Source organism: Peromyscus californicus, unplaced genomic scaffold (assembly GCF_007827085.1).
Source record: "Peromyscus californicus insignis strain IS unplaced genomic scaffold, ASM782708v3 Scaffold_11__1_contigs__length_118956290, whole genome shotgun sequence".
Classification (NCBI taxonomy): Eukaryota; Metazoa; Chordata; class Mammalia; order Rodentia; family Cricetidae; genus Peromyscus; species Peromyscus californicus.
The window spans coordinates 97,215,364-97,235,216 of NW_026294402.1; the positions used below are offsets into that span (position 1 = coordinate 97,215,364).

The window sequence follows — 19,853 nt, forward strand, 5'->3', positions numbered from 1 at the left end:
AACAAGTCTAAATTAGTTCGGCTCTAAAGAACAGCATGCCCAACTACAGTTCTCTCTCTCTCTCTCTCTCTCTCTCTCTCTCTCTCTCTCTCTCTCTCTCTCTCTCTCTCTCTCTCTCTCTCTCTCGGTTTTTTTGAGACAGGGTTTCTCTGTGTAGCCCTGACTGTCCTGGAACTTACTTTGTAGACCATGCTGGCCTCGAACTCACAGAGATCCGCCTGCCTCTGCCTTCTGATTGCTGAATCTCTGACTTGAAAAAAGAAAGAAAGGAAGGAGAGGAGGAAGGAAGAAAGGGAAGGAGGGAGGAAGTGATAACAAAGAGGGACATGTGGCTCAAGGGAGCCCAGGACAGGAGGATTGCCATGAGTTTGAAACAAACCTGGTCTACAGAGTGAATTCTGGGCTAGCCTGGGGTCCCTTGTAAGACCCTTTCTCAAAAGTAAAATAAAACAAAATAATAATAGGCATCCATGGTTAAAATGCCTAGGAATCATAGACAACATAGATAAACAGAGAGAAGGCAGTAAAAAAACAAACCACAAATTCAGAGAAAAGAGATGGTTGAACACGCCCTCTTACAGAGTTCGGTGTACCCGGGTTTCACTTCTAGGAGCACAGCTGGACTCAGCAGCCTGCCACGAGCCGACCCGATGCTTTCATGTATCCTGAGAGCGCTTCATTCAGTCTTGACCTCAGCATCATCACTGATGTCTTCTTTCCCTCTGGTCCTAATACTGCCTAGCTCAGAATTGTTACTAAACCCATGTTAATATAAACTTTTGATTTGTTTGTTTGCTTGTTTTTCGAGACAGGGTTTCTTTGGGTAGCTCTGGCTGTCCTGGAACTCATTATGTAGACCAGGCTGGCTCAAACTCAGAGATCCACCTGCTTCTGCCTCCCAGGTGCTGGGATTAAACGTGCGTACCGGCAGCACCCAGCTAAAATTTGTTTACCATTTGTAAATTTGGTTTTTTGAGATAGGATCTTACCCTGAGCCAATCCACCTGGGTTTCCCTGGATGGATTCTTTTTTTTTTTTTTTTTTTGAGACAGGTTTCTCCGTGTAGTTTTGGTGCCTGTCCTGGATCTTGCTCTGTAGACCAGGCTGGCCTTGAACTCACTGAGATTTGCCTGGCTCTGCCTCCTGAGTGCTGTGATCAAAGGCGTGTGCCACCGCCACCTGGCTGGTGGATTCTTATTTTTAAACATGAGACAATAAAATGTTAGTCGAGGCCTAGGGCTTTGTTCAGTGGGTAGAATGCCTGTCTAATGTACATGATGCCCTGGGTTTAATCCCCAGCACTGCATATGATGGGTGTGGTGGCTCATGCCTGTAATCCCAGCCCTCAGGAGACTAAGGCAGCCTCGGCTACATGAGCCCTGTCTCAAAATTAAATGAATAAATAAACCACTTTGAATATGAAGATTTTTGTTTGTTTTTGATAATTCTACTTCTCTATGCATCTGACCTTGTGTCAGCGGATGGAGGCTTGAGGGAATTGTTATGATTCATGCCAATCTGAGGGGTATGTCTGTGCCAGAGAGAAAAACACAACATTAGAAATACTTTCTAGTCGGGTGGTAGTGGTGCACACCTTTATCCCAGCATTTGGGAGACAGAGGTAGCCTGCTCTACAAAGTGAGTTCCAGGTTACACAGAGAAACCCTGTCTCAAAAAAAAAACAAACTAAAAAAAAGAAATACTTTTTAACTGGACTGCCTCCATCTCTAATCACTCAGAAGCTCACCTGTCCTTCAACAAGGGCCCAGACAAGTGCACACCTACCTATGGTCTGCTTGGTAAAAGACGTGGGGGAAGGAGTGGTCCAATGGAGGGCAGGGGTCATGAAGGAAAGACACTAGGAAGGTATGGCTTCCACCAGATCTCTATTCTAGACTTAGTACCACTCACTGTGGGGGTGTTTGTCTTGGTTTTAATCTGTGCAGTTTGGCTCTATGCTCCCAGCACCCGGCACTCTGCTTGACACCTCATAGGCACTCCCGAGTATTTGTGGGACCAGCTAATGAATGAACCGGCGAAGGGGGGATCTCGGGCACTACACGAATCCTTGTGTAGGCAGATCTTTGCACACATCTCATGAGGAGTGACCAGGGCTCCGGAGAGAAGGAAGAGAAGCAGAAACCACAGTGGGCAACCCAGAAAAGGCCCTGGCCTGGGTCCTATGGTGAGCATGGGCAGCCTCTATGGTAGGCCGGGGGTGTCTGCTCAACCTAAGCATTCCCCAGGCACACCTAGAAGCCCTTTTGTGTGTCTCCACCATTCCCCCAAAATGGCACACCATCACCACTGCTTTGGTCTGGACAGGGCCCAGATAGTGGGCACCAAAACCCTGCCACGTCCCCGCTGTGGGACTGGCACACTCACGCAAAGGCACACACACACACACACCCAGCCTGAGGTCCTCCCCAGGAGGATGACTCAGGAGCTCCCTTGGAGACTAGGGTCTGTTAGCCAGGCCACGTCTCTTCCCGGGCATCCATTCTGAGCTCCCAGCGTGGAGGACCTGCCTCCTCACAGCCAGAAGAGTAAGGGATTTTCCCATCCGCAACCCACTGCCCTGTGGAATTTTAAAATAACAAAGCCAGACTCCAAGAGAGGAAATTCTAAGAACATGAAATAAGTCAGCAGAGCAGAGGTGGGTGTTTATTTTCCATGACCACCTACTCCTCGGTGGCCCCCCTCTCCCAGGCTGGGGGAGGGGTCAGATGAGAGCACCACAAAGCTGGAGGAAGCCCATCTTCCTGTGTTTGCAGAGGAACAATGCTGGAGACGCCTTCCCAAGGCCTTCCACTTTTCCTCTGGACGTAGGATCTCAGGTCTCCATGCATTCCTGGGAGGAGGTCCCACAAGGAATGTCGGACGTAAACATTGCCTTTCCATCACTCAGTTACATCTGTGACACAAAGCAAAAGCCGTAATCCTCTGGGGACCCCGGAGCTCAGGTCCAGCCCGCCAGGGGGAGATGGCAGAGTGCATTTGGAGTCCCGGCCCCACCTTGCATGCAGCCCGTTCCCTGAGAGCACTAATCTCATTGGCTTCCTCGGTCCCTACCTCCGAGCACTGCCTCCTGCCCACTCGGTTCCTGGACTGCTGCCCACCTCCAGCCTTCCTGGCACATTGCCTCATGCATCCTGTCCCCAGCCCATGAGCCATCCTCCACACTGTACCTCCAAGCCAGGCCCTTTTCCTCTCTAGCACTTCCTGTCAGCCACACCAGGTGCCCTGTGGTCTTCTAGGACCTTTGTGATAACCAGGCCACACCAGCCTCCTCTCCTGAACAGGCCTTCCCAAACCAGGAAGGGACAAGCAACACCCCACCCACCCACCCCCACCCTCACCCCAGAGATCAGACCCACCCCAGCCTGGCTTTTCTGAGCAGTAACTGCTACCTTGAAGGGGACCCAACCAAGTTGCTTAACCAGGCAAGGTCTGGAAACACAGGCCAGTGTCTGCCGAACACCTACAATTGCTATCCACACCCTCAGAGCAGAGGACTGTGCCCCAGACCTCATGCAGAGTGGGAGCTGCATAAACCAGTCAACACCACGGGGTTGCTAGAGAGACACTTCATCTTCAATGTAATTGATCTGGGCATTTGGGCAGGCTCTTTTGAGACCACTCAGCCCACATGCTTTCCCCCAACAAGCAAACTCCCTTGGTCTAAAACACTAACCCACTGGCCTTTCAGGTGGCTATCCAGGGTCTCCTAGGAAACCCTTCCTGGATCTCAGCCCCCAATCTGGGCTATTCCTGTGTTTCTGCACACACACACACACGCACACGCACACGCACACGCACACGCACACGCACACGCACAGGCAGGCACACGGTGGGTAAAAGACTGGTGTTAGAATAAGAATGTAATAATTCCTGGGGGATAGTAGATGTCTTTACATCTGTGTCCCCAGAATTGAGCTCAGGATCTGGCTCAGAATAGAGACTCAGTAAATATTTGTGGAACGAATTAAAGCCGAACTCTTGGGTATTCAGTCACTTGGGCTGGTTTGAGAGCATCTAATCTCACACTGGGTCATCTGCCTTTCCTCTTCCTGTCTCAGGCTTTGCCTTACACAGCAGGTCTCCCAAAGTGAGCAAGTCTAGGGATCTGAGCCTGTGTCCCTTGAGGCTGGCGGCCCAGAAGGGCAAATCCTATGCCTCCGTCCACGGAATGGCCTTTCCCCCAAATGTCCAAATATATGCTTTGAGTTTTCCCTAAGCCATAACTGGCCCCAACACTTCCCTTCAGGGGCCTAGGGCCAGGACCCGCTGCCCTGACATTCCCAGGGCCTCCTCCTCCACCTGGATGGACAGGGCCGCCGCGTTCTGCAGGCTCAGTGGGGTGGCTGACCAGGTTCTGCCTGGTGTTCAACGGAGGGAGGAGGACCAACTTGTGCATCCAGGGCGCACAGTGAACACCCTGTTCACATTCCTGAGCCAGCCGGAATGCTGGGACGAGCCAAAGGCCGCATTCCTCCGGCAGCGGCCAGATCGCAGCCCAGGCTCCCGCCCCGCCTCCCCTCTGCCCAGCAGGCCCAGCCGGGAAGCGCGGCCCCAGTCTGTGCGGACGCCCCCTGGCGGTCGGGGCTGGCAAGGAGCCCTTGGGGTCTCCTCTGACCGCTGTTTGGATTGGAGCCTCGATCACCACTTTGCTTCTGCTGGAAGCTTCCAGATTCCAGACTCTGTGACTCCAATGTTTGCAGCTCTACCTTTTCTGAACATCCTGGTACCTGCCTCCCATACCCCACCCCTGCCTCCTCTCAGGAGAAATCACTACCCAGTGTGTCACCTTCCTGTAGGTACTTTCAAGGCTAGAGACCCAGACGAGTGAGTGGCAGGCCTCGCCTTGGCCCAGTTACTCTGCGCCCACAGAGTGACTTTTTCGAGACTCGGGTGAGGTCTTGTGGGGGGAAGGAGATGTAGTTAGTCCTGCTCCTTGGTGGCCCTGGGCACAATGAGTAGACCCCATACATCAGGGCCATACAGTTAGGATCGCTGAGAAGGATGAACGTCGAGGCCCTAAGAAGGTAGCTTGGGGGCTGGAGGGATGGCGCATAGGTTAAGAGTGTGCGGCTGCTCTTCCAGAGTTCCTGAGTTCAATTCCCAGCAACCCCATGGTGGCTCACAACCATCTATATAATGAGATCTGGTGCCCTCTTCTGGCATGCAGGCATATAAGCAGGCAGAAAACTGTATACAAAATAAATAAATCTAAAAAAAAAAAAAAAAGGTACCTTCAAAAGCACACCAACACGAACACACAACTGTACCATATCTCCATATCTAAATGCTGCTCAAAGGCATAAGCAAAGGATTTTTTTTGCCAGGATTAGGCAGTGAATGTTCAATCTAAGGGAGAGGGATGTGTCAGGCTCACCTACTCTTCGTGGAGGAAGCTGTCCACGTTCCTGGGCAGTAGTGTTGTTGGGCAATGGGGCAAAGCATGGGCTCTTCCCCGTTTTCCCGGCTTGTTGACTTGTGTCTTCCTTTGGGGGAAAGGAGAGACAAATGAATGATGTTTACACAGAAACACAGTTATCTGCCCACATACCCACTGAGGCAGCAACATAAGACAGCCTGAGACCTCCTTGCTCACCATGCAGGAGGGTGAGAAAGCAGGAGCCAAGCTCTCGCTGGCCAGCATGTCAGCTTGTCGAAAGAGTGGGGGAGCGCTCGCTGTGTTCAAGGTTGAGCTTGATAGCCAGCTTACCTTGGGTAGCTGTTTTCTGAGTCTCATCAAGCAGGAAGATAAAGCGGCCCTTTCTCAGCTGGCATAGGTCTTACCCACCAAGTCTACAGGTAGGCTAATAGCAACAGGGTGGAAGGAAGCCATGAAGCCCTGGGTTTGAGGGTGTCGCCCTGGCTCCAGCTCTCCCTCCTCCTCATGACACAGAACATGGAGGTTCTACACTCGGCCCGCTGCCCTGGCATTTCATCAAATGGACACACCAAGACAATGTTTCAGTGGAGGGCATGAGGATGCTTAACATGATAATGACTAAGCCAGACTCAAAAGAAGCCCCCGTGATGAGTCTATCCATTTCTCAAATATTTATGAAACTCAGGCCCTGCTACTGAGAGATTTGGTATTCCTTGGAGGTGACTGTGGTAAGTGACAAGGTAGAGGCAGGTCCAGGTCCAGCTGAGGGGCAAAGATGGGTGTTGGAGCCATCTCTCACAGAATATGTAGTGGGGGGGGGGGTCTAGGAAGGGCTTTAGTGGAGTCCTGAGAAACATAGTGAAGGTTCTTCCTCAAGAGTGGGCACTCTTTCTTGCCTCTAGAATCTTCTTTCATATCTTGAGGCTACTATGTCCCTGTGCCTGTGTTTTGTTAGCGAGTTTCCATCGTGTCTGATGGCCTTGAGTTTAATCCTGTAAGCCTGTGCTCCGAAGTCACTTTCTGAAGATGCATGTGATCAAAAATTCCCTAGTCAAGGTCTGGTTTCAGGGAAGAATTAGTCCCAGAAATTTGGCCCCTTTGCGTTGGTAATACTTCCAGCCAGAGCCATGTCAACCCCCAGACCTCTGTATGTCCAGCAGCTGCATGAAACTGATCAGCTCAGTCTCATAAACAGGCCCAATCCCCATCTGCACAGCCCACTCTGGTCTGCCTTTCCTACATAGGTGGGTAGCTGGCTTCAGCAGAGCCTCGCCATCCTTGTGCTTTGAATTGATAGAAAACTACCAGGCCCTACCTATTCCATAAGAAAAAATGAGCTGATAAGGTCTTGTGAAAAGTTATTTTATATGTATTGGTGTTTGTTCTGCATGTATGTCTGTGCACTATGTGTGTGCCTGGAACCATCAGAGGTCCAGGAATAGAGTTACAAATGGTTATGAGCTGCCATGTGAGTACTGGTAATTGAACCCAGGTCCTCTGGAAGAGCAGCCAGTGCTCTTAACTGCTGAGACATCCCTCCAGCCCCAAGATAATAAGATGTTTACAAATTTTCTTTTCTGTTCTATTCTTTCTTTTTTAAAGATTTATTTATTTATTATGTATACAGTGTTCTGCCTGCATGTATCCCTGCAGACCAGAAGAGGGCACCAGATCTTATTAGAGATGGTTGTGAGCCACCATGTGATCGATGGGAATTGAACTCAGGACCCCTGGAAGATCAGCTAGTGTTCTTAACCTCTGAGCCCTCTTTGTTTCTATTACATTAAGTGACTTATTTTTGTATGCATACGTGCATGTGTGTGTGCATGACATGGCATTGTGTGAAGGTCAAGGGGCAACTTTAGGGAGTTGGTTCTCTTCTCTGAGGATCAAACTCAGGTCATCAGGCTTGATGACAAGTGCCTTTAACCACGGAGCCATCTCACTAGTCTTTCCTTCTTTTACACATTTTAGATGGAGTCTTTAGCTCGTGAGTTGTTCTTTACTTCCCGAGGGCTGGGATCACAGGCATACGCCATTACACCAGTTACTGCTGGCAATCCAGCCTAGACCTTTCCGCACACTGGGCAAGAGCACTACACCCCAACCTCTGCAAAGTTTTCAAGTTCATCTTAGTTTGGAGTTGGGGAGGCAGGCTTGTCAACATGGCTCCTCTCCCACTCAGGGATTCTTAGTCAGGAGGTCATCAGTAGGGTCCAGGACTTCTGCACATTTGAAACTCATCCCAAGGAACCCTGCTGTGGGACTTAAACAAAAGCGATAGAATTGACTTTGCTTTTCTTCTCAGTAAATCCATTGAGTATGGACTTCTCCTCTGTCAAGATTGGACAAATCCCACAAGATGACGTCTTTAATCCTCTGTCACTGAAAAATAATTCCCCAGAGGAATGTAGTTTCCAGGAAGGCCCTTCTGTTGTCCGGGGAGAGGAAATACACAGTAAAGCAAGGTGGAGGCAGAGAAGCCCACAAAGCAGGCAGGTGAACAATACACCATCTTCTCTTCGTATCTCCTTTCTTTCTGGACCAGGTACCAGACATCCATGAGGCAGAACAAAGCCAGACAAAAAACCCCTGATGTGAAGGCTTTAGTCATCATTAGAATCAAAGTTCCTATGGGTCACGGCTCTAGTGTCTGTCACTTGAGCCCTGCTAGCCACAGTCTTCACAGAATCCAGTTGCCCAGGTGCTTGGCCCCGAACAAACGAAGTCCATAAGATAGGAACACTACCTGCTTGGCTGTGCCACGCACGTCCTCAGCTTCAGCATGATTTTGCCCGCATTCCTAATACGCCGTGAACAAGCGCCCCTGTCACTAGCTGCTGTTAATATCAAGGCATGGAGACCTTTGATATTACCTCAAGCCTCGTCATAAATGAGAGCTGACATCATTTCAAAAGATTTGACAGGTTTGAATTTGCACGTCACACCTTGCCGGAGCTGTCATTGGCTTAATGTCATAATGCTGCTAAGAGTTCAGACAGGCATGCAAGTGACGGCTTAGGCACTCCCCCTGCTCAGATGCAGGTACTGGCTGCTTGCTTTCCGCTCTTGTTTCTGAAGAGCAGGATGCTTAAAAGCCCCTCCCTCATTCCTTCTGTGAGAACTCCTTTAGTTACTTTGTGACATCCTGTCCCACCAGTAAGTAGAAATGTTGTATGTGATACAGAGTCCTGGTCCCAGGGAGGTGGCTCTGCTCCCTCCCCAGCTTTCCATCACATACACTTTGCTGACCCAGGACCTTTTGACACACCTCATAAAGGTACCAGCACCAATATGGAGAGCAAAGTGGTTTTTTGTTTTCTTTTGTTTTTTTGTTTTTGTTTTTGTTTTGTTTTGTTTTTGGTATTTTGAGACAGAGTCTCACATTTCTATTTTTAAAATAATATGGTAAGGACATAAATACATGTTATAGAATGTTCTCTCTCTTACAGATCATCTTACATACCCCCAGTTTGGAGACCACTGACCTGATCGGAATCTTCCCAGCCCAGGACCCACATCTCTGAAACCCAGCCGTCCTTTTTCAGGAAGGGACCAACTCCCCCAATACACCCCCCCCAAAAAACTCAACACAACAACAACAACAACAAAAAGCAAAAACAAACAAGTGATCAGGCCCATACCACAGAAAGAAACTCTATTCCAGGAAAAAAATTACACATTCCAGTTCATACTTCTACTTGTGAGTCTTCAAAGCCACATTCCCAATGTCCTGCAATGTCCTGTGTCCGACAGGTCTCAGATTGGGGGAAGGGAAGGTGGGGAGGGCACCAAGGAGTCTGAATTTGTGGAATTCCTTTGCATTTCTGAAGGGACATTGGCGGTGTGGCTGGTCTGAGCATGGAGAAACAGCGGCCTCTGGTGGTGAAGATGTGAAATGCTTCCCAGACGCTGGATTGCAGGTATCCATCACCCCCAGCCAATGCAGTTGTCTAGAAAGTCCTTAACCCAGTCACCAGCAGATAGTCGAGGGGCCTTGCCTAGGTCTGATGAAGGAGAACGGGGTGGGCCTCGTGCCCCAAAGAGGCACAAAAGATCTGCTTAGCCCCAGTAAGGCCATCATGGGACCCTTGTTCCTTCCAAACCCTAAGCATTTTCAGAGTGGCTCGAGGAAACTAAAAGATAAAAATGTGGGGACCATTTGCAGCCGCGTTCCCCTTTCACGTGAAGTACCCACCTCTGACTTGTGGGCAGCTATCCTCACAGCCCTGAGCGGCGCCTGAGCTTGTGAAGTTTACTAATGTCATCTGTTCCTTGCCAGGGAGGGCTCTCACAATCGGTGGTGGATGGTGTCCTGCTGAAGCTGGGTTCCTGCCGCCTTGAAACCTCGGCTTTTTGTGCCCTCTTTCCTCCCTAGGGATTCTTTTCTCTCCCACCCATCGCACCCCATCCTCCCATTTAGGGGCACTTTTCCCTGCTTGCCTCTCCACTAAGCACGAACCATCGGCACTCACTACCCCAACCCGGAAATACAACAGGACTGCTCAGTTGTGCTGCCTCATCGTTGCTTCCGGGCTAGCTTGGAAGACAACCACACTACACATACTGTGACAATTTTCTTAGAAAGGCCTGATGTAGCCAGTCAGTGTAGGTAGAAAATGGGTGAAGAACCCTGCATCACGAAAAGGAAAGCATGATTTCCATAAAAAAATACCCTGAAGCCAACTGATTTCCAAAGCTCATCTCCTTGGGTGCCTGTGGATGTTTTTCCTCTTCAGGTGAAAGGACCTGAAAACATCTCACCCTTCCCCTGCCTTGCCTGTCTCCCTCACGTGGGGTCTGTCTCTCTTGGCTCTGTCTTTTCAGGAAGTAAAGACATGAAGGAAGCAGTAAATCCATGGACAAAGGCGCTCACCTGCTCAAAGGTGTTTCCGATTTCTTTTAGACTAGCTGTTAAACACCATTAACTCCAGGAAAAGCTCAAGCTTCACATACTTCTTTGATTTTCAAATGTAATAATTTAGACTGTTTCAGAATCAAGTAAAATGGGTGACAGTGTTGATGACCATCTTTAAAGCAGAATAAAAAGACCAGCAGCTGAGAGACATGGGCAGAAAATGAAGGGACATTCGGATTGGTCAAAAAAGGCCATTTCCCTGAGAAGACAGACACAGCCGTTAAGATACCCTGAAAGAGAGACGTTACAAAAGAGAAACACCCGTGGCCAGCGATTGTAGGAAACAATACTAAGCCACAAATACAGAAAGAAATCACATTAAAATTAATGTCTAACACTCAAAGGAAAAAATGTCAAAATTGATTTTGCTTGTTTGTTTTTGTTTGTTTGTTTTGTTTTTCTGAGACAGGATCCCTCTGTGTAGTCCTAGATGTCCTGGAACTAGCTTTGTAGACCTCAAACTCATGGAGAACCTCCCTAGTGCTAGACTTTCAGGTCTGTACCATCCCGGGCTCATGGGCTCATTTGCTTTGTTTTGAAACAGAATTGCACATAGCCCAGGCTAGCCTTGAACTCTGTGTGCTGAAGAAGATGACCTTGAATCCCTAATCTCCTGCTTTAATTTCCTAAGTTCTGAAATGACTGGTATGCACCACCACCCCTAACCAAAAGGGCAAACTTTGCAAATTTGATAATATCTGGTATTATTAATAAGGGAGGAATCAGACACCCAGATAACACTATGGAGAATGTAATAGTACAACCTTTTTGTGGCATAAATTAACCCCTAATAATCAAAATTTTAAATGCCTAAAGGCTCCCAATGGTAGAGCACTTGCCTGGTATGCGCAAGACCCTGGGGTTTGGTCTCTGAACTGCAAAAAATAATGATAACACAAAATACCTCACTTTTTGTACCAGCACTGGTGATATTAGGAGCTCATTCCTTGAATAAATTCACTAGAGGGGTGTTTCCTGAAGGACATTGTCTTAGTTAGGGTTTTCATTGCTGTGAAGAGACACCATGATTATGGCAACTCTTTTTTTCTTTTTCTTTTTCTTTTTCTTTTTTTTAGTTTTTTTGAGACAGGGTTTCTCTGTGTAGCTTTGCGCCTTTCCTGGAACTCACTTGGTAGCCCAGGCTGGCCTCGAACTCACAGAGATCCACCTGGCTCTGCCTCCCAAGTGCTGGATTAAAGGCGTGCACCACCACAGCCCGGCATGGCAACTCTTTTTATTACTTTAGCCAGCCTGTGACTCTGGTCTTGTCCCTAGGACAGAGTCTGTGGCCCTGTTACAGCTTCCATTTACTCAGGGCACCCACCTCCCAAAGCCAAAGCCCTGGTCCTTCTGCTGGGCAAACAGTAAGAGACAGAGTGGTGTAGTGGGTAGCCATTCCAGCTTTGATCTGAAAGTTCCAACCCCCATTGAGACTTCGGCAACTGTCACGCCTACAAGGCGGGGCGAAAGGAGGCGCCTGGGGACCTGAGATCTGGATCGGCGGGCTCTCTCTCTGTTGCGGGACCCTGGACTGGAGAGGTGTACCAAGCAGAGCTCCAGAGAACACCGCTGGACTGCGATACACCTTCCCCAGACTCCGCGACCTACCTATCCCTTAATTTGTAAGTTACGCCATTAAATAAATCTCCTTTTATCTACGTGGAGTGGCCTTAATAATTTCACCAATAGAGTGGTAGGCTGCTGGTGGTTACATGTCAGCTAGGGGTCCGGGGGAGGCCATTTTTGAGCTGTGCTGTGAGAAAGCTTCCCACCTCTTCATCCTGGTAGGTCCAGGAGACCAGAAGTGCCTTAGTACCAGGGTCCTCTGAGTGGGCGGCAGCCTGGATAAGAACAGACTCCACAGTCACAGAGCCATCAGGGAGGGGCTGTACACGATGGTCTTTGAGAGTACTCTTGAGGTGGCTGTACACACGTAGGGATGTTTCTTGCTCCTTGCATATGTCCTGCATGCAGGTACACACGACAGGTGAAGCACAGTTGGTGCTCAGCCAGGCCCAACTCCTTGAGGGCTTGCTCTGAGGATACCCACTGGAAACTACTGTCTTTCATAGTTAGGGTGCCACGCAAGAGCCGAGGCTTTTCGGCCTCAGGGAGCAGTCCCTGCACCATCTCCCGCTTCAGCAGCCCCAGGGAGATGCTCACAGGGATGCTGGGGCTCGTGGGCAGCGTCACTGTCTCACCATTGGCCGGCATGTAGCAGCTGACCCGAAATCCCTGCTCAATCTTCTGCCTCAAGAACCCCATCCATCTTCTTGGCCTCGCCATGCACCAGCAGCACACTCGGGGCTCTGCTTGTCCCACCAGTTGCATGATGCCCTTGGCATCTGCATGGGCACTGAATGACATGTATCCCACTTGCGTCTTTACCTCCAGCACCTGACTCCCCTCCATCTCCAGCTTTCATTGCCCACTAAGGGTCTTGTGGCCCACAGTGCCTTGCACACAGTAGCCAGGCATGATGACCATGTTCTTCTCGTTTCCTGCCCACTTACGAAAGATCTGCAGAGATTGGCCAGCATGCAGCATCCCAGGCGTGGCATACACAACCATGGGACCTGGGTTGTCAGCAAATGTCCAGTCAAAGGCTTTGATGTGCTAGAACTCAAACGTGTTCCTCTGGACACATGTCTGACGTATTTTCTGGTTGGTCCAGGTGATGAAGAGCTTGTAGTAGTGGTTGGCCTTCTCTGTCAGGCCCGTAGAGAAGTAGATGGGCACCTTCAGGTACATGCGTTCCCAGAAGGTCTCCAACAGGATGCAGAGCTCTTGTGGCCGGCCCAGTGCAAAACACAGAGATCAACACCTTCCCACCACGCTCCACAGTCTCATGAACTTTCTTAAGGAAATCTCGCTCTCTGCAGCGTTTGGAGTCTCGGGTGGTTGTTGCATACGTGGATTCCGTGGTGAGCAAGTTGGGGCGACACCTGTCAATCCATGCAGACCCCAAATGCCGGTCTAGGGTCATGTACCGCCCGCAGAAAGGGCTCAGACATCCCGCGCAGTTTAGGCCCTATATCCAGCCACCGTGACTCCCACACACAGCTATGGCAGCTCTTATAAAGAAAACATTTAACTGGGGTAGCTTGCTTACAGTTTCAGAGGTTTAGGCCATTATCATCACGGTGGGGAGCATGGTGGCGTGCAGGCAGACATGGTGCTGGAGAAACAGCTGAGAGTCCTAGATCTTGCAGGCAGCAGGAAGTGGACTGAGACACTGGGCAGTATCCTGAGCATAGGAAACCTCAAAGCCCTTCCCCACAGTGACACACTTCGTCCAACAAGGCCATATCTACTCCAACAAAGCCACACCTCCTAATAGTGCCACTCCGTATAAGCTTATGGGGGCAAATTACATTCAAACTACTACAGACATCAAATTTAAAATGACCAAAATATCCATCAACCAGGTACTGATGTGATTAATTCTGATGCACTTGTAGGGCAAGCTAACTGACTGCTGAGCTCCAATGTAACCTAAGAGATGCCAAATAAGTGGGGTGTATACTTTGTATTTCTATTTTTTTTAAGATTTATTTCTTCATTTATTTTTATATGTATGTTTCCCTGAGTGGCTTTATGTGCACCATATGTGCAGGTGCTGGTGGAGACCATCAGATCCCCTGGAACTAGAGTTACAGGCAATTGTGAGCTGCCTGATGTGGGTGGAGGAATCGATCCCAGATCAACCAGCAGAGTGGATAAGTGCTCTTAACCACTGAGCTATCTCAGCAGCCCCTACCTTGTAAAAAGTGAATAATATACACCAGTATTAACATTTTTACCTACCTGGATGCCCACGGAAGCAGAGATGCTGGTGCTGTCTGTGGGGAGGGGCTGTGGGTGACGACTGAGGAGAGAGGGGCCCTTCATCTCAGACTGGAAGAATCCTTCCGCCCTTCGCAAGCTAACATCCTATTCCACGCATGAGAACATAAACTGACATCCTCGCGGTTGTAATGCTGAGTCCATCGTGGTTTTCTTAATATCTTTGGCATTAAGCCAAAAAATGTTTTAGTTTTGTGCTTTATTTGTTTCCTTTTCTAATTTTTATTACAGTTATTCATTTATTGTGTGTTCAGGGAGATATGCATGTGCCGTGGCTCATGAATGGAGGTCATGGGGGAGTTGGTTCTCTTGTTCCACCATGTGGGTCCCCAGGATTGAGCTGAGGTTGTCATGTCTTAAGTGCCTTTATCCACTGAGTCATCTTGCTGGCCCCAGGCTTGGTGTGGTTTTAAGGGACGCTCTAAGTGCAATGGAGACGAGTAGAGAACACTCACGTGTATCTGGGTGGAATTTCAGAACTTAAGGGGGAACACACATATGCTTCCAGAAAGAAAAAAAGAGGCCAAATACAGATCGGAGGTGATATCTGCCTTGATGTCAGATTTCAAAGCAGTTGGCTGCTACAGACGAAAAGCATGGTTTTCCAAGTTTTTAAAAAATATTTGGGGCTAGAGAGATGGCTCAGAGGTTAAGAGCACTGACTGCTCTTCCAGAGGTCCTGAGTTCCATTCCCAGCAACCACATGGTGGCTCACAACCATCTGTAACAAGATCTGGTGCCCTCTTCTGGCCTGCAGTCATACATGCTGTATACCTAATAAATAAATAAATCTTTAAAAAAATATATTTGAATCTGAAACTTTATAGTCAATTTTCCACCCAGAATGAAGAGCAAATAAAGACATTTTCTGAAATTCCATGAGTCAGATAATCTGCCACTACCTGCTTATGAGGAAATTACTTCAGGGGCTGGAAAAGTGGCTCAGAGTAAAGAGTACTGGCTGCTCTTTTGACGGACCTGTCTTAGGGTGTTTATTGCTCTGAAGAGACACCATGACCACGACAACTCTTAGAAAGAAAACATTTAGTTGTGGTGGCTTACTTACAGTTTCCGAAGTTCAGTGCATTATCATCATGACGGGGAACACGGCGGTGCGGGCAGATGTGGTGCTGGAGCTGAGAGTACTAATCTTGCAGGCAACAGGAAGTCAACTGAGACACTGGGTGGTATCCTGAACATAGGAAACCTCAAAACTTGCCCCCACAGTGACACACTTCCTCCAACAAGGCCATACCTACTCCAACAAAGCCACACCTCCTATGAGCTTATGTGGGCCAATTACATTCAAACCACCATATTCTACTCCCTGATCCCCATAAGCTTATAACAATATCATAATGCAAAATGCATTTAGTCCAACTTCAAAAGTCCCCATAGTCTATAACAATCTCAATAATGTTTAAAAGTCCAAAGTTCCAAGTTTCTTCGGAGATTCTGAGATTCATGTAATCTCTTATCTGTAATCCCCTATAAAATCAAAATGAAAAAACAGATCACATACTTCCAACATATAATGGCACAGGACATACGTTACCATTCCAAAATGTAGGGAAGGGAGCACAGTGAGGAAATACTGGACCAAAGCAAGACCGAAAACCAGCTGGGCAAACTGCAAACTCTGCATCTCCATGTCTGATGTCAGAGCTCCAACTCCTTTCATCCTTGTTGACTGCAACACATTTCTTTCTCTATTTGGTGATTTCATTTAGATTGCCTTTTTATATGTATACATTTTAGGAAGTTTCTACTGTATTAGGTTTCCGTGTTACCCCTCAAATGCCCCTAAATTTTAGCTGCTTCTATCTGTATTCCTTCCCACAATCCCCTTCCCCTCCCTACTTGACCCCCCTGTCCCACCCCATCCATTCATAATTATAGTTATACATTATCTTTTCTATTTCCTTTCCTAACAAGATCTCTCTGTACCCTCTAGTCCTTTATAACTACACTCTGTGGTTCTATAAATTGTTGCTTGTCTATCATTGACTTTACAGCTAATATCCACATATAAGTGAATACATAACATAGTTGTCCTTCTGGGTCTGGGATACATCACTCAGGAAGATTTTTCTCTAGTTTCATCCATTTGCCTGCTAATTTCATGGTGTCCTTTTTTTTTTTTTTTTTTTTTTTTTTTTTTTTTTTTTTTTTTTTTTTTTAAGACAGGGTTTCTCTGTGTAGCTTTGGAGCCTGTTCTGGAACTCACTCTGTAGACCAGGCTGGCCTCGAACTCACAGAGATCTGCCTGGCTCTGCCTCCCGAGTGCTGAGATTAAAGGTGTGCGCCACCATCGCCTGGCTCATGGTGTCATTTTTTTTTTAATGGCAGAGTAATACTCCATTCTGTAAATGTACCACATTTTCTTTAGCCATTTCTTCTGATGAGGACTATCAGGGCCATTTCTAATCTTTGGATATTACGAATAGAGCAGCAATGAACATGGTAGGATAAAGCATCCCTTGGGCACATCCTTAAGAGTGGTACAGAGAGATCCCTAGGCAGATCAATTCCCATCTTTCTGAGGAACCCCACACTGATTTGTAACATAATCCTCAATGATATATATATATATACCATGATCCTCAATGGTCTGTATATATTACTATTATTTATTTATTTATTTATTTATTTATTTATTTATTTATTTATTTATTTATTTAGGGGTTCTATGGGTAAAACAGACTCACTGATACAGGATAAGGTAAATTCAGTTGCAGAGTCCTTGAAGAGCTGGGGACCAATCACAGGCTGCTTCACGCTGTCTGATCCAGTCTTTACCACCCAAGAGACCACAACCCCCTTTCTCCTCCCTTTTAAGCAGTCATATAGGCAGATAAGAAACACCAGCTCTATCAAGCCAGATAGCCCAAGGTCACGGGCAGAGCGAATTCCCACTACAGGTTCCACTTCCTGTTAGCAGTTCTCCTTGGCAGGTATCACATAACTCTGGTATCTCTAACACCTTGGGTTCTTCAAGGCAATCCAGGCTTCAAATTCAGGGCTTCACACAATGACCTTTCTACTAGGCCTCCATTCAGGTATACCCCTGAAACATGCCTGGTCTCAGCAGCTTTCTTTAGGCATGGAGGCAAATTCTATACTGTTTTTTTTCTGTCCTTAACTATAAAGCCACAACCACATGGCCAAAGCTGCCAAGTTTTGCTGTTTACTGGGGCTGGAACATGGCACCCTCATTCAATTACATCTTCACCCGCTTTTTGTCCTTCACTGACTAAGCTGGGCTGTCCTGAAACTTGCTCTGTAGACCAGGATGACCTCAAACTCAGAGATCCATCAGCCTCTGCCTTCCCAGTGCTTCGATTAAAGGTGTGCCCCCCCACACACACACCTGGCTCTCAGACTCTTTGGACAAGGGCAAAAAGCAGCCACTTTCTTCACAAAAATATCACAAGGATGATCTCCAGGCAACATACTAAAATTCTTCTCCTCTGAAACCCTTTGAGTGAGCCCCCAACAGTTCAAATAACTGTTAGTATGTCTGTCTTCCATGCTCCTACTAGTATGGCCATTAAGCATTGCTTAAAGCATTCCACTGCTTTCATAACTCAAATACCAAGTCCTTCCATAATCCTCCCAAAAACATGGTCAGGTCTGTTACAACAATACCCCGGTTGATACCTCTGGTATCAACTTCTGTCTTAGTTACAATTTTTATTGATGTGAAGAGACACCATGACCACGGCAACTCTTATAAAGAAAACATTTTTTTTAAAAGATTTATTTATTTATTAAGTATATAGTATCCTGCATGCCAGAAGAAGGCAACAGACTTCATTATAGATGGTTGTTAGCCACCATGTGGTTGCTGGGAATTGAACTTGGGACTCTGAAAGAACAGCCAGTGCTCTTAACCTCTGAGCCATCTTTCCGGTCTCCTAAAGAAAACATTTAACTGGGATGGCTTGCTTACAGTTTCAGAGGTTCAGTTCATTATCATCATGATGGGGAGCATGGTGGCATGCAGGCAGACATGGTGCTGGAGCTGAGAGTCCTACATCTTGCAGGCTACAGGAAGTTGACTGAGACACTGGGTGGTATCATGAGCATAGGAAACCTCAAAGCCTGCCTCCACAATAACACACTTCCTCCAACAAGGCCATACCTCCTAATAGTGCCACTCCCTATGAGCTTATAGGGGCCAATAGCATTCAAACTACCACAGGACCCAAGCTCAACTCCCAGCATCCACATGAAGGTTCACAACCATCTGTAACTCTAGTTCCAGGAAATCCAATGCCCTCTTCTGACCTCAGCAAGTACCCAGATGGCACACAGACATACATAGAATACCCATAGAATAAATAAATGACATTTTTTAAAAAGGCATCCCATTAAAACAACCAATTATAAAAAGAACAGCTGAGGGTTTTATAAATGGAGCTGAATAATGAGAAGAAAAATGAGATGATACTTGTTTGGACTATGGTGTCTGAGATAGTCTCCTTTGATCTGTAGATGCTTAATAATCATCAGAGTTGTTTGTTTGTGACAAGATCTTACTTGATAGCACAGACTGATCATGAACTCACAATCCTCCTTTTGGAGTGCTGGGATTAGGATTACATGCATGGACTATACCACACCTAGCTTAAGATCACCCACCTTGTTTCATCTGTGATGTATGTGTGTGTGTTTGTATGTGTATGCGGATGCATGTTCATGTGTGTAAGTGCATGTGAAAATTAGAAGATGATGTCAGGTGTCTTCTTCAGTTGCTCTCTACCTTCAAAAAAAGTTAAGATTCATTAACTTTTAATTTTCACTTATGTTTATATGCCATTTGTGTACGGGTGCCCATGGAGGCCAGAAGAGGTCATCAGATCCCCTGGAACTGCGATTACAGGTAGTTACGAGCCACCAATGTGGATGCTCGGGTCTGAACTCGGGCTCTCTAGAATATCAGCAAGGGCTTTTAATTGCTGAGCCACTTCTCCATCTTCTACAATAATTCGGTCTCCCACTGAACCGGAAGCTCACTGATTCAGCTGTTCTAGCTGGTCCACAGGTCTCATGGACCCTTCTGTGTCCTTCTCCCCAGCCCTGGGAATACAGACACACACTGCTACACCTGGATTTTACATCCGTGCTGGGGATTTGAACTCAAGGCCTCATGCTTGCACCGCAAACACGGGACAAAGGAAACAGAGTCGAATGTAACTTTTACAATCCTTGACAAAGTTAAGAGGAAACATAGCTCTGGCAGCCAAGAAGCTAAGTACTCACCCCCTCCCCTCTCTCTCTCAGACAGGGTTTCGTGATATGCCCCAGGATGGCTTTCATAGCTCAAAAGCATCCCCAGACAGAACGGAAGCGAACAAGCCTGGCTGTGTTCCAACAGTACCTTTGTGCACAAGACAGTACCTCCCAGCCCCAGGGCGATTCTTTGCCACCCTAGATCTAAGACAAATTCCTCAGGAGGGATAGAGGGGAGTGGGGGGGAGGATTTACTCAGCAGCCACAGTTAGAGGCAGCTGGATGGCTACATATCTGAGCCAGAGAGTCCCCTTCCTGGCTTCCCTGGGCCTCCACCTGGCTTGTAGACCCAGAAGTTCCTGTGTCATAGGCACCAGACATAGAGATGCTCTGTCAGACAGAAACTGGGTTTGTTTTTACAGTCAGCCTAGAGACACACACCTTACTAGTGTCTTA

The 19,853-nt window shown here is 47.5% G+C and overlaps 1 long non-coding RNA gene and 1 pseudogene across 1 annotated transcript; both read right to left on the reverse strand.

Moving 5' to 3' along the window:
- Positions 1 to 2,642: 2,642 nt before the first annotated feature.
- LOC128104728 (uncharacterized) lies at positions 2,643 to 7,155 on the reverse strand. The gene is made up of 2 exons (XR_008216084.1): positions 5,396 to 7,155; positions 2,643 to 2,914 (listed from the first exon to the last, which is right to left on the reverse strand). It is a non-coding gene; the product is annotated as an uncharacterized LOC128104728 (long non-coding RNA).
- A 4,444-nt stretch (positions 7,156 to 11,599) lies between these two features.
- On the reverse strand, positions 11,600 to 15,940 carry LOC128104733 (integrator complex subunit 11-like; annotated as a pseudogene).
- Positions 15,941 to 19,853: the final 3,913 nt, after the last annotated feature.